The sequence below is a fragment of the Mirounga leonina genome, unplaced genomic scaffold (genome assembly GCF_011800145.1).
Source record: "Mirounga leonina isolate KUSES-001 unplaced genomic scaffold, KU_Mleo_1.0 Mir_129, whole genome shotgun sequence".
NCBI lineage: Eukaryota > Metazoa > Chordata > Mammalia > Carnivora > Phocidae > Mirounga > Mirounga leonina.
Window position 1 is genome coordinate 12,294,003 of NW_023270323.1, and position 19,577 is coordinate 12,313,579.

Genomic DNA, 19,577 nt, shown 5'->3' on the forward strand with positions numbered 1-19,577 from the left:
CCCCTCAGTTGATTTTACATCTACATATCACACACTCCTAGAGCTGGGAAGTATTTTAAAGTTACTCAGTCCATTCTTCTACAAAATACCTTGATTCTGTCTTCATTCATCTTGAATTCATGTTGAACATTCCACTGAAAAGGCACTTAATACCTTTAAAGGAAGTTCATTCCATAATGGTAGCCTCTGGTGTCCTTTCCAAGTGCCACTTCACGCCCAGCTGAAATCTGTCTTGGGAATTCCTGCCCCATTCCCACCTTCCTTCAAAACCACTGCCTGATAATGCCCTCTGGCTCTCAGCATCTCTGAAGAGAGTTACCATGCCCACTTGAAGTCTCTCCTTCCTGTTCATATTTTGATCATCTGTTCAGAAGCATAAGGTCCAAACACCTCATCATCCAGATGGTCTGCTCTGAATCCAAGCTTGTTTGTCACTCTAACCGTTAAAGCATGGTGCCCCAAACTCAGTACCTCACAAGAAATGCCACTGAGTAGAAGTAAAGAGCGTGAGTTCTGGAGTCAGACCGACTTTGTTTACATATAAGCTTTGCTTCCTTGTTAGTACAATCCTGGGCAACTTTCTAAACTGTTCCATACCTCAGACTCTCCATCTCTAAGACAGAGATCATTCTAGCAATTGACTCATAGAACCATTGACAGTCTAACATAGTGCCTGCACATGGTAAGTACACAAAAAACCCCACTAATTTTTAGAAACGCTGCACTATATGCATCTATATCTGGGCAATGTAATTCAATTAAAAAAAGCTCTAAAATTTTGCTAACAGGTGTTCTGATTACATTGTTTTTGTTCCCAGTGAGTGTGTGATGGTCCATTTGGCAAAAGTTACTTTTAATTATTGCCCAAACAATATTTTTCTAATGGTCTCCATTCCATAGGTATCTCATAAAAGTTTTCTTCTCACAGCCACCAAAAAATGTTAACTTATAAATAAGTGGTTTGATATTAACAATTTAGCACATTCTTATACGCATTTTTAAAAACCTGAACTTGAAGATGTGGTTTTTATTGACTCAAAGCTGAAGGCTGCAAAGGTGGAAAGAAGATATATTACAGCATGAGTTGTAGAAACGAGTATACAAATGTATATAGTGGATCTACTCATAATTACCCCCAAACTGGATGTAACCCAAATGTCCCTCAGCAGCGGAATGGATGAACAAGGGACGATGCCTCCCTACAACTGAGTACTACTCAGCAATGAAAAGGAAGGAGCTACAAAAAACACAGAACAGCATGGGTGAATTTCAAATGCATTATGTTTAATGAAAGAAGCCAGGCTCAAAGGCCACATGCTGTAGACTGCATTTATACCATATTTGGAAAAGAAGAAGCTACAGGGAGAAAAACATTATCAGTTGTTACCAGATGCTGAGGGTGAGAAAAGAAAAGACTGAGAAAGGACACAGGGGAATTTTTTGTGGGGTTATGTAACTATTCTATACCTTGACTGTGGTGGTGATTATGTAACTATATGTAAATTATACCTCAGTAAACCTGACATTTAATAAATGCAGTGTCACTGGTGCTGTGGGGGGCTGGAGGATTTCCCACTGCTGCCAACTCAGTCAACCCCAAACAGTGCTTCATCCACACCCCCGTGTTCTGGCCCACCTGCAATCTCACCCCACTCACCCGGGCTTGAAGTAGCCTCTCTACACATCACTCCAGTCAGAATGATGTACCCTTGCACCATGAAATAATTTTGCAAATTTCTCCTAACAGGAATGCCCAATTCCTGTTGTACTTTTTCTCATCTGAGTAATATGCTCCAAGGCAGGAGTTAGGTGCGTAATGCATTTTTGCAAACTTCTCCACAGTATCAGTCACACTCCCTGAAGAGAAAACAGTAGGATCTTTCAGATAGCGGGTACTCAAAATATTTGTGGACTGAGTAAATTATTGAATAGATGAATTAAAAAAATATGAGTGAATTTCTTATAGAACTCTGGCTCTTGGTGACCTGGCAGCTTTCATCGTAATTATTCTATTTTCACTGAATCGATAGAATCTGTTTTTAACATAAATTAAAGATAAAATCTCCTTCCCAGCCTCACTTTCACCAACAATGACCCAACTGTCTCATGAATAATCTTGGTTGGACCTTTAGTTCGTTTTCACTTGTTTTTCTCCTTCATCCCATCAATATACAGGTTTCTCTTTCCTGTCCTTTCCTGCACGTGACCTTTCCTTTCACGTGGGTCTCTGTGATGGTCTCACTGGCACCTTTGACATATACACCTCTGTCCATCCACAACCAACCCTACTCAGCCAAAAAAGTCCTTTTCCCTCACTGTTCTGAACATATCTTGTATTTTCCAGACCCAAAGAATGGCCTCCAGGGATCCCTTATAAGAAGTTAAAATCTTGCTTATGCTTACTCACAGGTTAATTACCCAGCTTAACGAAGCTGGGTGGGTGGCCACTGAAGATACTAGAACGTCGAGACACACATACAAAAACCAGTTATATCACAGTATATCTACACAGCCTCATCTACATTTTCACGGTAACGACATCTGAGGTTCCATGTTCAAAGCTGAGTACAAATGATGCTGCGAATTAAACATGAATTTAATCTTAACAACCTAGTCATGTATTCTGAAAACAATCTCAATTATAGTATATCAAAGTTCACAAACCCTTAAGGCAAACAAAACAAAACAAAATATAAACATATCTTTTTGTTTTTTGCATTATACAATAACTCATTGATGATTTGTGTAAGAAAAAAATGATCAAACTGAAAGGGACATTATAATTATTTTCATTGTGTCTGAAAAATATATCTTTTCAAACTGAGGGTTCTGGGGGGGTGGTGGGATGGGTTAGCCTGGTGATGGGTATTAAAGAGGGCACGTATTGAATGGAGCACTGGGTGTTAGATGCAAACAATGAATCATGGAACACTACATCAAAAACTAATGATGTAATGTATGGTGATTAACATAACATAATAAAATAAATATATATATATATATCTTTTCCTATAATAATTTAAAATCTATAAAAACACTAATATGCTAATGGAAATGGAAGTATTTCAGTTAAAAATCCATTTAAGAAATATATATCATTAAAATGAATATTAATAAATTATTAATTATTAGTAAGGTTGACATGTATTTATTATGGTGCTAGGAAGTAACCTGAAATAAACATTTGAATGTATGCATTATTCTAATTTTAAGAAAACTGCATCTGTGTAAATAAAAGGTACATCTGTTTCTCTTAGCCAAAAAAAAGAGCAGATTTTTTAAACAAAGACTGGTTTCATTTCTCTCTTTCATTGTGCCTTTTCACCAAAACATGAGAGTATACTTCCCTCTTTAAGTTCCTCCTCTCCCCTCATCTTATCGATATACTTACATAATAGTCATAAAGAGAGAAGCTTTATTTCATATGGGTGTGCATATTTCATACACATATATGTTATAACCAGAGAAAAAGAAAAAGAGAGACACACATATTCAAAGGCTGACTACAGTGGAGTACAGATGATATAACCTTTCAGCAGAAGAAATATACACCCTGGGTGATGGACTTTTGAATAGCCTTCTTTAGACTGAGGAACTGGATCCAAATCTCTGGTTATTTTGTCCTCTCAGACAAGACATGAAGGACGTGTGATCTGACCACACTGCAGATGGTTTGGATGATCATCTTTCAAAAAAGAATTTTATTAAATCCACTTACCACATGTTTTTAGTCAGCTGGAGCCCTCATTTTATTATACAAATACATACAGTACACACACGTGTGTTCATGTCTCTAGATGGATCTTGATGTCCCTAACTCTACAGTTTGGGCTAATGTGAGAGTTTACAAGTTTCCTGAACATCTGTCAGGACCACCCAAGAAATTCGTAATCTTAAAAAGAGAAAACTGCAATCAACCAAAATCAGATCAGATATGATATGAAATACAAGAACAGACTTTTCCTTTTATGACAGATGTTCCCAATTCTTGATTTATTGATGTTATTTATTTTACACAGGACGCAGTCATGCATAAGGTACAACTTTTTTGAAAGATACAAACAACAAAAACAACAAAAAAGTACCTAGTGGCTATTAGGCAATGCATACAACAAATAGATATTGTGGTCATGAAGATAAAGGGATTTCAAGTTTAGTGTGGCCATCTAAAAGAAGAAATAGAAGTACCTGATGGAGGCAGAATTAATAGAAGTGGTTATTGTCTTAGCTCCTCTTTCTATAAAACTTTAAAACTCCTGTAATCATAGAGACAAACTAATAAAATACCTAAAAGGTATTCACTTTATGCCTTACAATGAAATATGTCCTCCTCTTTAAGATCTACTTAGTTAATTTCCAGGAGAAGGGTGTGAAAAATTCTCAAGGAATAAATACTGCAAATAAATTGTGCATAAAAAATAATTTAGGATAATCCAAAAATAGTTTGAAATAATCAGAAAGAAATATTTTATTTTTCTCTTGCCTGCTGGAAGAGAAACCCTAAAATGGAAATGTTCACCCAGGGTACTTCTCAAAAACAATGAGACTGATTTTCCCTTGTTTTCTTTAGTGATATCTTAAACATACCTGCATAGTTCACTTCAAATCAAACTGACAATAATAGGAGTGAGTTTTTAGATGAAATCAATATAAATCTGCATAAATCTTAAGGATAAAAGTCTGAGCTTTTATCCTTAACTTGATATTCACATATTCAAGTATTTTGTCTTCATCCGGATGTCTGATGGACATCTTAAACTCAACATGACCAGAACTGAGCTCCTCATCTTACCTCCAACCACCATCCACACCATCAACAAACCTGTTCTCCCTGTAATCCTTCCTATCTCAGTTGATGTCAATTCTATCCTTTAGTTTGTTCAGCCAAAGTTCTTGAAGTTATCCTTGATTTCCCTCTTTCACACCCATACTCAGTGCATGAGCAACTCCTGTTGGCTCTCTCTTCAAAATACATCCACTTATTACTTCTACTGGACGATCTCTTAAGAAAGTAGAAATCATTGAGATACCTGGGTGGCTCAGTCAGTTAAACATCTGCCTTTGACTCAGGTCATGATCCCGGGGTCCTGGGATCGAGTCCTGCATCGGGCTCCTTGCTAGGCAAAGGAGCCTGCTTCTCCCTCGGCCTGCTGCTCCCCCTTCTTGTGCTCTCTCACTCTCTCTCTGACAAATAAATAAATAAATCTTTAAAAAAAAAAAGAAGAAAGTAGAAATCATTGCTAGATCTGAGGTTTTTTTTTTTTAATTATTTATTTATTTATTTGAGAGAGAGAGAGAGAGAGAGAGAAACAGCATGAGAGGGGATAGGGTCAGAGGGAGAAGCAGGCTCCCCGCTGAGCCGGGAGCCCAATGTGGGACTCGATCCCAGGACTCCGGGATCATGACCTGAGCCGAAGGCAGTCGCTTAACCAGCTGAGCCACCCAAGCGCCCTAGATCTGAGTTTTGAAATCATAATTTAGTTTATACTTCTACTTGACAGTGTCTTAAAGTAGAAATCATTGCTAGATCTGAGTTTTGAAATCATGATTCAGTTTACACAATTAGTCCTTTGTTAAAATTATTAATGGTTGATAGATAAATATATCCTTTTCATCTAGCTAACTTAGTAGTTGTGCATTTATTCATTCAGTAATATATATTGAGTGCCTACGAGAGGCCAGACACCATCCTAGGTACCTTGGATATATCAGTGAACAAAATAAAGATCCTTGTCCTAGTGAATCTTATATTTCATTACAGGAGACAGACAATAAACAATACATAAAATAAGCACATTTTATAGTATCTTAGAAGATGGTAATAACTATGAAGAAAATCTAAAAAATAGAGTGAGATCAGGAGTTCCTGGGAGGTGGGGGGAGGGGTCAGGTTACAGGATTAAATAGAGTGCTCTGGATATGCCTCTTGGAAAAGTGAAATTTAAAATAAAAACTTGTTAGTTTGATTCCCTTCTGCGTATCTAGAAAGAAGATTAACGAGGAAGTGCTCAGATCGAAGTGGTGTATATTGCCCTCGTCTCTCATTCAAACCTTTTTCCATGCCAACCGAAGGATAAGTTAGAAAGGGAGAAAGCAAAGTATGGTGGGGAATGGGGAGAGGCAGCCAAAAAAAATCCACTTGTTATGGACTGATTATTTGTGTCCCACCAAAATTCATATGCATGTTTTCCTGGCTGCCTTATTTCCTCCTCAGGAAGCCATAGAGACAGAAACCCTAATAACCCTCTGTGTGTCCATTAGTTCATCAAATGATTAAATACGAAGATTCTCTGGTAAGAATCCAAGTTCCAGACTGATAAAGATGTTGACATATCTGTAAAACTGAAATAATTGAGTTTTCTTATAAATTGTCACAACGGGCAGAACCATAACCGAGTTTTAGTGAATGCACGGGAACATAGATACTGCTGGAGAGCTTCCCTTCCCACTTTTCTGTTCCTCACTCACAATCCCCTCAAACACACACCTCTTGCTTAATAAATAATAGTGCATGTTTGACTAAGAAAATATATTAAGATTAAAACATAATTTTTTTAAGAGACTCAGCATTTCTACCAAGTTTCATAGCTTTTTCCAAATTGGGGTCTCCCAGCTTCAATTTTAATTACTTACCAACATTTACTATGACATCTGGTCAATGCTCCCTTCCTTTTTCTGCTTGCCCCCACCCTGGCCACCCCCACACAGAGCATTTCCATGTTGACCTTCTGTGCTTCTGTGCTCAACCTGCAATGCCCTTCCTGTCACCTTTTGTTTTCAATTTTATTTATTTTTTTATTTTTTAAAGATTTTATTTATTTATTTGAGAGAGAGAATGAGATAGAGAGAGCATGAGAGGGGGGAGGGTCAGAGGGAGAAGCAGACTCCCTGCTGAGCAGGGACCCCCGATGCGGGACTCGATCCCGGGACTCCAGGATCATGACCTGAGCTGAAGGCAGTCGCTTAACCAACTGAGCCACCCAGGAGCCCATCACTTGACCAATTTTAAAGCTCAAGCTCTACCTTCTTCACCATTCCTTTCCTCAGAAACCAAGCCCTGCTGATTTCCATTTTATCTCATTTGCTATCCTCTCTTCTAAAACATATTCACATAGTTAGTTATATTATCCTATTTGCTATTTACTATATGACTGAACTTATTGCCATAGTAGTGTGTTGTGTTATTCTAAGTAATGTTCACTGGTTTCATGCATGTCTTTTTTTCTGCACACAACTAGATCATTAAGCTTCTTGAGTACAGAAACAGAATTACATGATTCTTCATAATCTCTTTAGAGTGTAGCCCAGTGATAAGGACAAAGTAGTTCTCTCTATATGTAATAATAATTAAATGTTTGTTAATAGCATAAAATGCATGCCAGTTAAATAACTGAGTTGGAAAACAACATAAAACTATAAGATCATTTCCTCAGTAGTTGGTCATGATTTTTCTTCCAATGATCATATACAACTCAAAGGGGATTTTTCTTATGCTTTCCATTATAGCATATTCATTATCCATTGATATTATCATGCTCAACTATATCCAAACTGCACTCCAACTCCATCCTACCAGGAAAACTCTTCTGTCAATACCCATCCCTTTCATTGCTTCTTTTTCCATCGGCAAGAAGGGGGGTTCACAATAACTTGATAAATATTCTGCTTGTCTTATCATTGCTGCATGGTGCCCTTTCATATACGTCAAGCAGGGACTCTGGAAACCCCTGCTTTCACCCAGCTGAAAGAGCAGCCTCTGCCTTAGCCACGAGGATGATTTGCTGGATTTTTTAATTCACAATAAGCACAATCCAGTTGTGAGTTACGTTGAAAGAATTTGTACATATGATATCAGTGAACTCTTTCCAGCAAACAAAATCGGTATTTAATACAAAATGCAAAAATGTATACAAGGATAGCCAGCTTAAACTAACACAGAGCCTTACAGGCATTAAAGATGGAAATGGAAATATGTTAGCAACAGGAAGGAAATAAACTGTGAATCTAAGATGATTCAGTAAAACATTCTGCTTATCACATTCTAAATAAGATTGATATTTTGGGGCACCTGGGTGGCTCAGTTGGTTAAGCATCTGACTCTTGATTTTGGCTCCGGTCATGAGCTTAGGGTTGTGAGATTAAGTCTCGTGTAGGGCTCTGTGCTGAGTATGAAGTCTGCTTAAGATTCTCTCTCTCAGACTATGGACTCTGAAAAACAAACTGAGGGTTCTAGAGGGGAGGGGGGTGGGGGGATGGGTTAGCCTGGTGATGGGTATTAAAGAGGGCACATTCTGCATGGAGTACTGGGTGTTACATGCAAACAATGAATCATGAAACACTACATCAAAAACTAATGATGTAATGTATGGTGATTAACATAACATAATAAAAAAAAGATTCTCTCTCTCCCTCTGCTCCCCCTCCCCTACTAAATAAATAAATAAATAAACAAATAAATAAATAAGGTTGTTATTTCTTGGATATACAGCGACCTTTCCTTATTCTAATGGTAAAATGATGTATAAATAAATTTCCTTCCTATTACTTAGGTTACCAATCTGAATGTCACACTCTAATAAAAGCTGATGACGCAGGATGAAATGAATACATTCAATATGTATACCCTTTTTTTAAAATTTTATTTTTTAAAGATTTTATTTATTTATTTGAGACAGAGAGAATGAGAGACAGAGAGCATGAGAGGGAGGAGGGTCAGAGTGAGAAGCAGACTCCCCGCCGAGCAGGGAGCCCGATGTGGGACTCGATCCCAGGACTCCAGGATCATGACCTGAGCCGAAGGCAGTCGCTTAACCAACCACCCAGGCGCCCAATATGTATACCCTTTTAGGAATTTAAATATGAGGCATTTTAGGACTCAGTTCAATAAAAATAAAAAGCTGTTGGCCCCTAAATGAGATCTATCACTCACAACCTAACTCATATATTCTGAAAATTTCCCATCACCCTGACATCTGGAAACACTAGTCCATCTCCAAAATGTGATATTGTCTTTTATCTGTGTATGGCTAAACATAGATGAAGAGGAAACTGACCATTCCTTTGGTTGCTTTAAATTATTTGTAACTTTGTCAACATATTTCCTTCAGGAAAATAAATTCAAGTTATACTTGATCAGTGTATTTTCTCTATGGAACTGTATTTGCTTTTGAGTACAATATACGTTGGGGACGGAGGTAGGGACTAGCAGACACTGCCTAATGTGTGACACCAAATAATTTGCTCCCCTTCGGATAAAACGGATTAAGAGGAAATTAAATGGATTTACTCTAATGAATATTAACTAATAGTAGTTAATTTGAAAACATCAATCTCTAATTTATTTGACTTCCTGCTGTTATCACCCAACAAATGACTTAGGTGTGATTTACTTAGCTTCAGAATTTTAACATATTAATGTCAATATTTCAGGATCAAGGACAGTTAAATAGAGCACAAATCCTTCACTAATAGCCACACTTGTTATGACAGTGGGGTTTTAGTCCAAAATAGAAGGTTAACAGTTTATAAAGAGATACCTTAGATGAGATTTTTTTTTCCATCTATGGTACAACTGGGCATTCTGTTTATGCTATGGTAATAAGATTCAGTGTTAAACCTCTTTCAAGGGGATCAACGAACCAGAAAGTAGTTAAACCCTCCCCTTGCCCGTGTTATGGACACACATCTCAGGTGAAGATAAGCCTTATCTTTTTTGTTGCATATTCCATGGCCTAAGAGAATATGAACCGTGGTCTTTTGAGAGTGGCAACAAACTAGCATAGTCTTGTATCAGCATCTTTTGATTTTTTTATATAGGGATGGATATAGGTAGGAAATAAAATTTCTTTCACTTCACTTTTCAGAATGGAAAGTTCAGAATAAGCTAAAAACTACATATATAATATTCAGAACTCACAGTGCAGATGATGTCTGGGGGTTGAATTCTTCTACTAAAATCCCAAAAAGAAACCTGTAATTTGGGCTTAAAATACACCTTAGAGTATTAGGCATATCTTTTTAACCTGGACATTCATTGTTGTTTCCCTAACTGAGCTAAATGTTGCATTTGTATTTAGTTACTTATTTTTAATACCTTGTATAAAACTGGACCACTCAGTGTATGATACATGGGGCTAATTCATTACTTGAGGAGATTTATTTAAGGCAAGAATCATAACTGCATTATAATATTGACATGAAGATCCATCTATATAATTAGGAAAGGAAAGACAGCTCTCTAATATTTATATACACTTGTCTAACATTTTCTCTATAGCCTGAAGGCTAAAGCTAACCTGAAAAATGTAAAGTTATGTAAATGTAACTGTATTTATGTGTTTATGTATTTGTTATGTACAACACACACACACACACACACACACACGCATGCACGCAGTGTGAGAGAGAGAGAAAGAGAGTCAGTGACAGAGTTTCTTAAAGGCCAAGAAAACTTTTTCACCATGTATACAAACAGTACAAACATTTTCTAGTCCTTTACAGATTACAAAACTTAATAACAGTAGTTCTATCATCTTCAATAATAATACAAAAATTTCCGTTCAAAAAACAATTATACTGCTCTAGTACCTGGCATACCACGGTGAGAAAGGCAGATGAAGGTCCTGTTCTGCTGGAGCTTACATCTGGTTGACAATAGACTCAGTGAGGTTCTCTATGTGCGTGCCACTGTTAGCCTGACTTTGAATCCTCTGTCTTCCTACACCACCTGGTTGATGTCCAAGTCCCTCCTGCATTAACATTACGGTGAATCTCTCCTATTTGAGCAATCCTACAGTTTCCCAGGACTTAAAGAAAAGCCAAAGCTATGTATAAATAAACAGATGAGTAAATCCATTTCTGCATCAATCTAATCTGTTTCCCAAACTAAGTACCTTCCGGTAAATTTCAAAACTTCTTCCTACTAATTTCTCCCTAAACAAAAATTTTAATTGAAATGATCAATTTATCTATCATCCATCTATCTAATTGGAGATTGGGAAATTTTTCTAGAAGCTGATGAATGTATGATCCTTTTCCCCAATCCTGTCTCTACATTGACAAGGGGCAACACCTGATAAAGATTCAAAAGGGTTAATGGAAAGATTTCTGCATCAGGACAGGGTTCTTTTGCCTACTTTCTAGTGGAAATCTCTCTGAAAATATTTGCAATGCCCATATCTGTTGGTCAAATGTCTGATGCAGAGAAGACTAATTGACTGATATAATACAATAATTTTAGTGAAAATCTTATCTTCTTCCTTTAAAGTACTCCCCACACCAGTGAAGCCTTACAGTTTAGGATACTAGGGAATAGAGGTGTGTTCCGGTTTCACAAGTGCATTTGGACTTCACAATTCAGGCTTTCCTTTTCAATAATCAACCAGGCTTTGGGACTTGTTTAATGTATGCAAGGCATTCTTCATAAAGAGAAATAGGAGAGAGCATCTCTCATACACATTGCTCTATAGCCTATAAATATTGTTGCAAGATATTCTGAGTAACCTTTTCCAATACTAGACCTCTCTAGAAGTTAATCTGGGAGCTTCCATTAAGAGTCAAATCAATAGGGGCCCCTGGGTGGCTCAGTTGGTTAAGCAACTGCCTTCAGCACAGGTCATGATCTCAGGTCCTGGGATTGAGCCCCATGTGGAGCTCCCTGATCAGCGGGGAGTCTGCTTCTGCTTCCCACCCCACCACCCCACTCATGCTTACTCTCTTTCTCAAATAAATACATAAAATCTTAAAAAAAAAAAAAAGAGTCACATCAATACAAGCAGTCATCAGGGGCTCAATTTTCCTGATAGACCACTCTTTGTCATGATTTGCTCTGGAAAAATACAAGTTCCTAAGTTTATGCATGTTTGTTATCTAAAAGAGATTTGATAATAGAGCATATTTACTTCATACTCTGAATTTCATACATTTTTAGATTATAATCTGAGAGTGTATTTTTCTTTTTTAAGTCCTTATTTAAATTCTAGTTAGTTAATATGCATTGTAGTATCTGTTTCAGGTGTACAACACAGAGATCCAACACCTCTGTACAACACCTGATGCTTGTCACAAGTGCCCACCTATTTAACCCCTCCCACCCCTCCCCTCTGGTAACCATCAGTCTGTTCTCTATAGTTAAGAGGCTGTTTCTTGGTTTGCCTTTCTCTCTCTTTGTTCCTTTGCTCCTTTGTTTTGTTTCTTAAGCCAAGTAAGTCAATCAAAGACAAATACCATGTGATTTCACTCATACAGTGTATTTTTCTCTAATAGATATTTTCTCTATTTCCTTTATTCCTTACTGATTCATTATTATTCCTTATACCAGGGGCGCCTGGGTGGCTCAGTTGGTTAAGCGACTGCCTTCGGCTCAGATCATGATCCTAGAGTCCCGGGATCGAGTCCCACATCAGGCTCCCTGCTCAGCAGGGAGTCTGCTTCTCCCTCTGACCCTCCTCCCTCTCATGCTCTCTGTCTCTCATCGTCTCTCTCGCAAATAAATAAAATCTTAAGAAAAAAAAATTTATTATTCCTTATACCATATGTGGTGTATTAACCATGGGTACAAATTCTTTGACATTTTTCCCATTAAGACAAGAAGTGCTTGGCTTTTCCCTTAAATATAGGCAAGCCCTATAACTGCTTTGAATCTGTGTCAATGTCTGTGTATAGGACAATCTATCGGGACACTTTCTGGGACCTTGATCCTCTATGAAAATCTAACTGGGGTGCCTGGATGGCTCAGTGGGTTAAGTATCTGCCTTCAGCTCGGGTCATGATCCTCTCGCATCGGGCTCCCTGCTCAGTGGGAGCCTGCTTCTCCCTCTCCCTCTACTGCTCCCCCTGACTGTGGTCTCTTGTTCTCTCTGTCAAATAAATAAATAAAATCTTCTTAAAAACTTTTAAAAAAATTTTTAAAAAGAAAATCTACAGCTATCCTGAGACAGCTCTGCTAGAGAGCTCACACATAGGTGCTATAATCAACAGCCATGACTGAGGCCAGCTGTCTGAACCAAGGTGAGCGAAGCTGTCCCGAACCCAGTAGACCAGCTCATCCAACAACGAATGCCACCAAGTGACCTCACTTGCTGCCAACTGCAGCAACAGAATTGTTCAGTCAAACTCTGCCCAAATCTCTGACCCACGAAATCATGAGATATAGTAAAATGGTTGTTACTTTAAGCCTCTAAGTTTGGGAATAGTTTATTATGCAGTGATAGATTATAGAAACATAAAGCAGCACCTAGAATTCAGCTGCCATTGTAGCAAAAACTAAAATATATAGCATTGACCTTGGGACCAGAAACCAGTAAGAAGTACAAAATGAAATGAGACCTGTATTTCTCAAACTCCTACAGCACAGGAGGCAGGCTGAAAGGCCATTCAGTGTCAAGCACAAGTCCATTTCTCATGTCACAGAATAAGTGACTCAAAGAGCAGAGATTTTTAGATATTATACCATATAGGATTTATTCTCTGGATATAATCAAAATTTTTTAAAAATTAAAGTGCAATATGTTTTATCACTAATCATCAGAGAAGTAGAAATTATAGCCACAATGAGCTATCACCTCCTATCACCTCATACCTGTCAGGATGGTCATTATTTAAAAAAGAAAAAATAACAATAATAACAAGTGTTGGAAAGATGTGGAGAAACTGGAACCCTTGCATGCTGTTGGTAGGGATGGAAAATGGTATAGTTACTATGGAAAATAGTATAGAGGCTCCTAAAAAATTAAAAATAGAATGACCATATGATCCAGCAATCACACCAAAAGAGTTGAAAACAGGTATTTGCACTCACATGTTCACTGAAACATTACTTATAACAGCCAAGAGGTGAAAACAATCTAAATGTCCACTGACGAATAAATGGGTAAAGAAAATGTGGTACATAAAACAATCTAAGTGTCCACTGACGAATAAATGGGTAAAGAAAATGTGGTACATACACACAATGGGATATTATTCAGCCTTAAAAAGAAGGAAATTCTGTCATATGCTATAACATGGATGAACCTTGAGGACATTATGGTAAGTGAAATAAGCCAGTCACGGAAGGACAAATACTATGTGATTCAACTTATATGAGGTATCTGAAGTAATCAAACTCATAGAGGCATAAAGTAGAATGGTCATTTCAAGAAGTTATAGGGAGGTGAAATGGGGAGTTGCTGTTTAATGGGTATAGAATTTCAGGCTATGAAAAATGAGAAAGTTCTAGAGATCAACCATACAACATTGTACATATAGTTAACAATAATGTACACTTCAAAACTTGTTGACAGTAGATCTCATGTTATATGTTTTTTAAATCACATTAAAATATATTTAACAAGGTAATGTATTTTAATATTACAAAGTAAAACAACTTCAAAATATTTTCAAATAATCCAGGATACCTAATCCAATAGAAGCCATGTTTTTATATAAATTAGCTCAAAAACTTTTTTTTTAAGTAGTTTCCACACCCAGCATGGAGCCCAACATGGGGTTTGAAATCATGACCCTGAGATTAAGACCTGAGCTGAGATCAAGAGTTGGATGCTTAACCATCTGAGCCACCAGGGCACCCCACTCAAATACTTCTTTAAATGAGTAAGTGAATTAAGAGTTAAATGAGCAATTAAAAGATCAAACAATTGAAAGATCATGGTCTAGGTTTTTGTATAGACCCATCTATAAAATGAGGTTTTAAGAGCAGTTTTCTTTATACCAATAACCTTTAAAGGCAGGGATAGAATTTCATCATTCCATAACTTTACAATGTGTGAGAAAATTTTGTAAGCATGTGCTGACAGATGGGAAGTTTTTTAATGGAAATAATATAGGTTCCCTCCCCTGCCATGGTTCTCAACATACCCTAAGTTATAAGAACTAACTTTATTATTAGCAAGACTCATTGCCTCCTATTACCTCAGTCTTTCTCTCCCTTTCCCTTTCTCTCTCTCCCTGTCTCCTACCCCACACATTCCCCACACATACACAAAATTGAGGGAGGTAAGAATTGGTAATGAATCAGGGATAGTGAAAAGTTTGGCTCATTCAACTTTGAACCCTAATCTAAGGCTCAGCATAGATACAGAAACCTATAATTTCCCCTCATTTCTTGGAATGTAGCAGGCAGAGAAGGGGGAGAGATCATTTCTGGCAATGGGATGGGAGATTCCTAACCAAATACTCATTATATATCTGTAAGAGTGCTTAATATTATATTGGATAAGCATGAGATGCACTGGTTACATTAATGAGAAACAGGAGTAATGATACTGCTTCTTGGGGGAGTAATTTTCGAGGGAGAAAGTTCTCTCTACCCTGTCTCCTTTGCCCAAAGTTCAATACTGTTAAGATAATGTAATTTTCACAGTGCCTGCTTCTGAAGGTCTACCAAGAGGAGGCAAATGTGCTGTGCAGACAAGGTTCAAAGAACCACATAAAGTGGCAGGAATATTTTTCTTTTGATTATTCAGCTCCAACCCTGAACTTCTCTATTCCTTGAAAGGCAACTTCTTGAATTCTGTTTCTGGAGGCTAAACTGATGATTCTGTTTTTCTAAAGCATCTCTACCATCTCTCTTCTTGCTTTTCCCCAAAATAATGCAGGTTGATCTGCATTGTGGCCATGTGGGAAAGTCACTGGAGCTGGAAGAGTCAGAATGGCTGCCTTTGGTTTGCCTCAGTTTATTCTACAGGGTTCATAAGATGAAGCCTCATTGCCTCTGCTTTGGGAAAATGCAGAAGTCTGAGGCAATGCGAACCACTCTCTATTCTCACTCAAGTTAGATATTAAGCTTTCTAGTAATACAGCAAATAAGCATACAATTTTTTTTTTTTAAGTAGGCTTCATGCCCAATGCAGAGCCCAACGCGGAGCCCAAAGCAGAGCCCCACATGGGGCTTGAACTCACAACCCTGAGATCAAGACCTGAGCTGAGATCAAGACTCGGGCGCTCAACCTACCAAGCCATGCAGGCACCCCAGCGTACTATTTTCAAATTAAAGCATTCTGTTGGGGTAACTGTGAGGTCACACAATATAAGTAATCAGGAATACTTGTCTATCTGTGGCAAGTTACATTTATGTACATTTTTGTTTTTAATGCAATGGCAGGGGACCACTGGTACTGATACTTAAAGGTCACTGTCCAACTCAGCTTGGTGACTGCTTCGTGGAATAGATCCTATTTAGAGCAGAGTGTAACTTGGTGGTTAAGAGCCCAGACTGAGTCAGACAGACTGATTTGAATTGGGCTCTATATTATTTCTTAATCTTGGACAAGTGTCTTAACTTTGCCCCAGTTTCTCCATCTAAAAAATGAGGATAATAGCAGTACCTACATTCTAGGAGTGCTTTAAGGATTATAATATATATACTCCCCATAAATCATTCTGAAGGGCACCCAACTCATAGTAAGTACTCAGCAAATCTTAGCTATAGTCTTTATCTTTCCCTACCTTTCTATAAGAAAGCGTTTTGTTATTGAATTGAAAGTATCATTTCCATGTAAATAAAGGCATGAATGTAAGACACATATTAACAAGGCTGAACTACAGCTTCTCCCTAACTTGAACAATTCAATTCCCCTATGAAGATCATGTAGGGACTGTTAACCTGTTGTTATTTTGCAGAGGAAATCTGAGTACACAGATTTTTCCGAATTGCTGCATTTAAGTTTCATACATATAAATTCTTTGGCATCTTTCCTAGAAAAATTGGGCACTCTCTGGGGTGAGCTTGTGATTTCCAGATGCATTCAGAGAGCTCAATGCAGCTGTTAGCTCCTACTGACCAGCCCAACTGGCTCCGATATTTCAAACAGGATGTAGCCCTTGGGAGGGGAGTGGATTGATGAACGTCAAAGGAGTCAGCAAAGGCTTTCTTGAACTTACATCATGTTTAATTGTATCAAATGCTTTCATTATGTGGTTAGGTTTGTGGTGTTTCTTGGAGAAAGGAACAAGGAGAAAAATTGCTGGCATCTGAAACAAAACCAGAAATCTCTGTTCATTGGGGACCTCAAATTAGACTTGAGTCATGGGATTGTCAAGTTGCTCATGCTGGAGTCAGCTGGGCCGAATGTCTTCTTACAGCACAATACACACATTCTTACTTAATCTCATTGTCTCATTTTTTTTTTTTAATGGGCTTAGACATTCTCAGAAAGCAAGACTTGGGAAGACTTAGCATTTTGGTTTCAAATCTTAAAATTATACTGGGAGATTTTCTACATATTTAAAAGCTGTCGCATTGAATATAGAGAAAATTCCATGGTAATTCTATAAAAGCACTGGTGTATCCATGCAAGACCCACTCCTGGATGCCAGGATGAACCCTTAAACAAGATGTTCTCTAAAAGTCCTCCCTATAGTATTTGCCACTTTATTTTTAAGAAACCATCAGGAAAATATAAAGAGGGAGGCTTGTCACTGAAATACCCTCATTCTTGTTAGAGGGGACTGCTAAGCTTGTGAAATCCAAAACGTAAGTCCTAACTCATGACATATGCAGTCTCATAGCCATCCATACAAATGGAGAATAAAAATGCACATGGGCTTGACTTCGGACTACTTCCAATTTTTACTTCACCTCTGCCACTTATTACCTGTGTAACTCTGGGTGACTCACTTAGCCCCTCTGAATCTCAATTCACTCTGAAACATGAAAAAACAGCACTTACCTCACAAATTTCAAATACCCTGTGAGTACATACTAGGAGTAGGGTATCCTGGTTGGGATGAAGAAGCCATAGACCTCATTCCCCATGCACTCACAGTCTCATGCCATCAAACTTTGAGTGAGAGAAGATATATAAAACTTCTCTGGTATGTTTTTGGCTCCCAGCATTAATTGGTTTCAACATAGCAATGTCTTTCCAAATCTGTAGTTTACTCTGGCAATATGGCATTTAATGAAAGATTGATTATGCACTGCGTGGTAGGCATAGCTTTTTAACAACTCTTCTGACTGCCTTTCAGTTTCAGCTAATTAGAAGTTGGGCCATGGATAGGCATGGGGGGAGAATAGGGGCAGCCATGGGAAGATATATTTTGGTAATAAAAGATTTTTTAAAGTGAGAGTTGGGGAACCTGGGTGGCTCAGTCAGTTAGGCACCCTACTCCTGGTTTCAGCTCAGGTCATGATCTCAGGGTCATGGGATCGAGCCTCATGTTGGGCTCTGTGCTCAGGCAGGAGTCTGCTAGAGATTCTCTCCTTCTCCCTCTCCTTCCTCCTCCACTCCTCCCCCAGGTCATTTCTCTCTCTCTTTCTAAAATAAATAAAATCTTTTAAAAATAAAATAAAATGAGTTGTTCAAGGGCAGAAAGGGCAACTATTCGATTTCAGTTGTTTTTCATCAATGGGCCTGTTTAATCAGTCCAGAGAGTCTGGGAAATGCTTATGTTAACCAGATTTATAGCATTGGAGATAATTGCGCCTGGATGATATAGGTATTATTGATGAACTTTTTCTAAGCTTCTTCACTGGTTCATGACCATGCCACATTTGGGCCCCTGGAAGGACGTTTTCATCTCCTTGGAGGGCAGTAGAGTCAAAGAGGAAAAAACTTCAAATGAGTAGCAAAGCACAAAAGCCTTAGACCAAAAATATGACAGAAGGTCCAATTAGGCAGAACCAATATATTTCCTCTTATTGGCTCCTTATTTACACTTTCAACTACAATTTAAAAAAAGAATATAAACTAGGACCTTTAATGGGAAAGAAGAATTGAAGGAGAAGCAAGAGGGACAGACACTGATGAGACTCTCAGAGAAAGAACCCTGTGTTCTGGGCACCTGGGTGGCTCGGTAGGTTAAGCGTCTGCCTTCAGCTCAGGTCATGATCCCAGCTTCCTGGGATTGAGCCCCACATGGGGCTCCCCGCTCAATGGGGAATCTGCTCCTCCCTCTGCCCCTCCCCCTGCTCATGCTCGCTCTCTCTCTCTCTCTCTCTCTCTCGCACGCGCGCTCTCTCTCGCAGATAAATAAAATCTTAAAAAAAAAAAAGGAAGAAAGAACCCTGTGTTCTGACATCCTTGTGCTTAGGCTCAAGGTCATTTTTTCTGGGAAGCAAGTAAAAGAGTTTCTCATGCTATCCCAGCATGGTGCATATCTTTTGAGAATGTGACTCCAGGGAGGATATGGAGGAGCAGTTAAATAGTCATACGTCTCGAAAGGAGGCACTGAAGTTAGGTGAGAATGGAAAACATCTGACACGTGGCTGAAGAAGATAGAAAATCTCTGAACTGAGGGCCAGAGACCAGTAAGACCCAGGACAGCATCTTAACAGATATAAGTGTGCAGAGGCAATTTCTGTGAAGAACTGATCTCCACTATAGTGGATGCCAACAGGGCCTGCATCCCTCTTCAGATGCTGTTGCACTGTGTACTCCCTAGACCATGGTACACATTCTGGGAACAAGGAGGGAAAGAAAAACTCCTGTTTCAACTGACTGTAAATGTGAAAATGACTAAGAATTGTGTGAATCATGTTTTGAAGATCAATCAGAATAAGAATTTGGAATTCAGATTGATATATAAAATTAAGTAGGTAAAAATGTAGTTACATTTACTTTTACTCTGAGTTTGTC

The 19,577-nt window shown here is 38.2% G+C and overlaps 1 protein-coding gene across 2 annotated transcripts in view; it reads right to left on the reverse strand.

Annotated features, from left to right (window-relative positions):
• ARHGAP24 (Rho GTPase activating protein 24) overlaps positions 1-19,577 on the reverse strand; it is a 508,514-nt gene that overhangs the window by 296,347 nt on the left and 192,590 nt on the right. The window lies entirely within an intron of this gene.